The sequence below is a fragment of the Pinus tabuliformis genome, chromosome Q (genome assembly GCF_031772625.1).
Source record: "Pinus tabuliformis cultivar Carrire ecotype Pingquan chromosome Q, CPIR1, whole genome shotgun sequence".
NCBI lineage: Eukaryota > Viridiplantae > Streptophyta > Pinopsida > Pinales > Pinaceae > Pinus > Pinus tabuliformis.
This window is the reverse complement of record NC_142296.1, coordinates 1,157,305,831-1,157,310,964: the sequence shown is the minus strand read 5'-3', so window position 1 is coordinate 1,157,310,964 and position 5,134 is coordinate 1,157,305,831.

The following is a 5,134-nucleotide window of genomic DNA, read 5'->3' as shown; positions in this document are numbered from 1 at the left end:
AAAGACCATTTGAGATCCAAACTGATGCTGGTGACTATGCCATGGGAGCAGTGTTGACACAGCACGGTAAACCCCTAAGTTATCATTCTGAAACTTTTAATCCTGCAGTAGTCAACTATCCTACCTATGATAAAGAATTGTATGCATTAGTTCAGAGTGTGAAAAAGTGGAAACATTACTTAATGGGCAAAGAAACAGTAATACACACTAATCATCAACCACTTCAATACCTACACTCCCAAACTAAGTTGCAACAATCAAGACATTACAAATGGATGGGTTTTCTACAACAATTTCATTTAGTCATCAGATATAAAAAGGGCATACATAACAAGGTTGCAGACATGTTATCTAGACCCATTATAAATGCATCTACCATACTTAAGCATAATTAAGTGCTACATGAAAGCTACATAGAATAGTATGCTCAGGATATGGACTTTAAAGATGTATATGCAACTTTGAGTCAAGGCAAAAGAGTAGAAGAATTGGACTATCATTTGAAGGACCGACTCTTATATCATTGTGGGAAACTCTGCATTCCACAAACTGAGAGAGCAAAGATAATTAGGGAAGCACACACTTCTTTGATATCAGGTCACTTTGGGGTAAGTAAAATAGTTGTACAGCTGCAAAGGTTCTGCTACTGGCCAAGAATGAGTGAGACAGTTTCTAGATATGTAAAGGGGTGTGCTATGTGTGCTAAAAGCAAGCCCAGCAACAGAAAACTAGGCTTGTACACTCCATTCCCAGTTCCTTCTCACCCTTGGGAAAGCATTTCCATGGATTTTGTTGGAGGACTGCCTAAATCTAGGAAAGTTCATGATTATCTATATGTTGTTGTGGATAGGTTCAGCAAAATGTGTATTTTGATACCCTGTAGTAAACAGATTCCAGCTGAACAAAATGCAAAATTATTCTTTGAACATGTATGGGTTCATTTTGGAATACCCACTTCTATTATATCTGATCGAGACACCCGATTTGTGGGGAAGTTTTGGTCCAGTCTGTGGGAACTAATGGACACCAAATTAAAGAAAAGCACAGCTTTTCATCTACAAACAGATGGCCAAACATAAGTAGTTAACAGGACAGTGATCAAGTTACTGAGAGGATATTGCAGCAAACACCCTAAGCTTTGGGATGAACACTTGTGTTATGTGCATCATGCTTACAATAGAGCCAAACACTCTTCTACCCAGAGATCTCCTTTTGAGACCTGCTTTGGTTTCATACCAAGGTCTCCCTTGGATTTTGTCTTTGGTAAAAATACCATGGTTGATGGACACAGTGATGTGGACAGGGCAACTAGGTTCATTGAACAAATCCAAGAGATCCACCAGGCAGTACAGGAACAACTGGAAAAGAGCCAGGCCAAGTACAAGGCTAGGCATGATAAGCATCGGATGGAGCATAGTTTTCAAGTTGGCGACCAGGTCTGGTTGTATATCGGCAAGGACAGGATGCAAGGTGAAGGTAAGAAGCTAAAACCTATCAGGTATGGACCCTTCAGGATACTTGAGAAGATTGGTGAAAATGCTTTTTGCCTTGATCTGTCAGCTTACATGCACATCTACTCAGTCGTGAATGCAGATTGCTTGAGGTTGTTTGAACCTTCAATGATTGAGGACCCTGAAGAGCAGAGTCAATTGCCTTCTATTGATGACCTGCTACCTAAATATCTTAATGAGTTGCAGGAAGATATAGTGCTAGACAAGAAGGTAAGGACGAAGCGCAGTGGACAGGTGGAGTACCTCAGAATTGGGCTTAAAGGTTCGAAGCCGAGCAGTGCGAAGTGGATTGATATTGGACAAGTGAGACAGTAGTTTCCTCACTTAATCGATGCTTGAAGGAAAAAAAAACCAACTTTTGGTGGTCCAAAAGCTTTTCAGTAGGGAGGTCGTGATCCGAATCGGATCCATAAACGACTGTCATAGAACCATGACTATATTGGGACGAAACAAATCCTTGAAGAATCCAAAACAGCAATCAAAAACACCCTGAACTAGTGGCCATGGCAGCCAACGCGGAACGACGAGGACCTCGGTCAAAGCGCGCTGATCGAGGCCCATGGAGACTGCGCAAGAGGTCGATGTAGCCCCTGGGAGCCCCGGAATGGGAAAAGGAGCTGATTTTCGAGGCGCATCGCTGGGGAACAAGGCTGAAATGGTAGAGCCTTAAGCACTCGGTCACGTTGGGAGCCAAAGGATCGTGGGCGGAGAAACGAAAAGCGCCATTGTACAAAGGTGGGACCCACAACCTGGAAACCGGCAGTTTGATCGGGGCGCCCTTGAACAGTAAGAGGTTTTGGAGAAAACGGAGCGATCACACTCAGCGATCGACGCGTGGCAGCGGAGGTGAGAGAAAAACCACCGTGATCGCGCGTTATCGGTCGAGCAAGTCAACCGCGCTCGATGTGCGTATGACGTTGGATCTGGAGGAGCCCAGATCGGACGACTGAGATTGCGTCCGATAGACAGAGCGGAATTGACAGGGAATTAAGCCGCGATTTAAGGGGATTTGGAATCCGTTGACCGCCACGGTGGAGAAAGAAACGAATCGACGAACAGGCTGGCACTGTTCCGATGGAGACACGTGGCTACTTCCCGAGCGTTCATGCTAACGCCGAACAGGGAACTCCCAACACACAGGCAGAAGGAGAATCGACGCAGGAAGGAGAGGAACCGAACATGCATGGAGGTCGAATGGCTAAAGCCATGAACAGAGACAGCCGAATGGAATTAAGAAAGAGAGAGCGAAGAGTCCAAGCGACCAAGAGAGATAGTGAACAGTGAACCCTGAGAGGAGGACTGAGCACAGAGAGTAGTAAAGCCAAGCAGAGGAGACAGAGGGCTGAGCTGACCACAGGCAGCATCGAGCACTAGAGAGCTTGAAGAATCAAGCCTTCCCATAGAGGAATCTGTCCGGATTGAGCATCACAATTGGCTCTTTCCACTGTAGACCGAGGGTCACAGAGTTGGTAGGAAGAACAAGACTCTGTGTACTCCAAGTGGGTTGGGGAATCCAAGAACCACCCTGCCAAGCAAAATCTGCTTCAGGAGAACTCATATTAAGTCCCTGCATTGTAATTTCTCTGCTAAAAGACACAATAAAACAAGGCCACCACTGAAGCTGGACCGGAGACGTAGCCCTGGAGAATAGGGTGAACTCCTTATTAAAAAGTGTTTGTGTCTTTGTGTTGCTTACTGTATTTCTCTACTGTCTTTCCATTTATTTTCTGTGTATTGGCAATTTGATCGAGCCGTTGTGTCAATAACACAGAACACACACACCAGCACATGGGTCTGTAATACCTTTTGTTTAATAAATCTTCAACTGAGGTCACTCATAGGGTGATTATCATATCATTGGTTGGCAGCAAAAGCCAGACATCAGCAGCGTGACAAGAGATGATGTCGAGACAGGGTGGTGCTACAGGGGGCAGCAGCACTAGAACACATTCCTCACTAAGAGGGAGTGCTAGTTTTTGTAGCATCGGATGTGTTCTTGTTAAAATTGGCAACTAGGGCCAAATTCCATGTGGGTCACCTTATTAATGTAAGCTGATATTTTTCCTTGATCCCTCTCATCGAGAGATGTAGGATTGATATAAAGATCATCTGATTCCAATAAGTATTCATGGAGATATGAATTTATTTGTGTTATGGGACAATTTGTCAAGGTCGGCAAGCAACCAAATAAACCCCACTTGTGCTCAACGTTTTAGTATAAATAGAGGTGGCCTTCAAGTCATTTTCAACACACTTGGGATCTCTTCCTCTCTACTTGTCTTTGGGTTTTAGTAGGAGGAGAGATCCTAAGGGATAACGCTGCCCTAATATAGAAAGCAAAATCCGGAACTAACGGGAACTGCCAGAACAGCCAGAACTGCGGGAACTGTCGGGAACCGCTGGAACAGCCAGAACTGCCGGAACTGCTGGGAACTGTTGGAACTGCCGAGAAGAGTCGGGAACTGCCGGAATTGCCGGGAACTGCCAGAACTGCGGGAACTGTCGGGAACAGCCAGAATGCTGGAACTACCGGAACTACCAGCACTGCCAGAACTATTGGAACTGCCGGGAACTGTCAGAACTGCCAGGAACTGTCAGGAACAGCCGGAACAGCCAGAACTGCCAGAACTGCCGAGAACAGCCGGAACTGCCGAGAACAGCCGGAACTGCCGGAACTGTCGGGAACTGTCGAAGCATCTGTCTCCAAAGGAGAGAAACATGCAAGGGACAACTAACAAACATTCAGACAATTGTAGGGTACTTAGCAGCGAATACACCAAGCATGCAATGTTACAGCTAGCATGCATGGGACAGCTAGCATGCAACAACAAGCATGCTAAGGACAACAAGCAAGCAAGGGACAACAAGCAAGCAAGGTGCAGCCAGAGCATAGGTCAGTAAAGCAACATGGTGTAGCAATGGCACATAATGTAGTACTGGGATGGGTACAGTCATGATTAATGAAGCGTGATGAGATGCAGCATAGTGATGATGGGTGCAGCATGGTGCAACGCGGTGAGGTGCAACAGGATGACGAAATGCAGCACAACGATAGGTGAAGGAGTCACCTTGGAGAATCAGTTGAAGCATCATGTCTTCAACTGATCTCATGTATCATCTTCTTAGAGATGATCTATGCTCTTATCTAGATAAGTCGAAGTGTTGACTTCTGTTGTAAACATACTATCTCTTTCTCTCTCTAATGAACTATTGAAGAACATATAAAAAGAATTGAGCAAGGGTTTCCCCACATTGGGGTTTGTCCCTGGCTAGCACCATATCTTGCGCCCTCTTGTCTTGGCTTGTCTTCTGCGAATTATGTTTATGTTCTATCTACAGTTTACTTTAATGCTGATGTGATTGCTAATCTAGAAAAGATATTGAGCTAACTGTGAAAATTGAAATAAATTGCTCTAAGCATAGAACATACCTAAAATTAACATGGTATCAAAGCTGAGGTGAAGACAATGCCCAAGCAAGAGTGAAAGAGCAATCACCGAAGACAGTTGGGAAAGAAAAAAAAGGATCAATGGATTCCTCATCCCTCTTCAAATTCACCAAGGGTGAAGTTGAAGTAGAGAATATTATCAGAATGGCACAGCGGAAGTTTCTGATGGCCTACC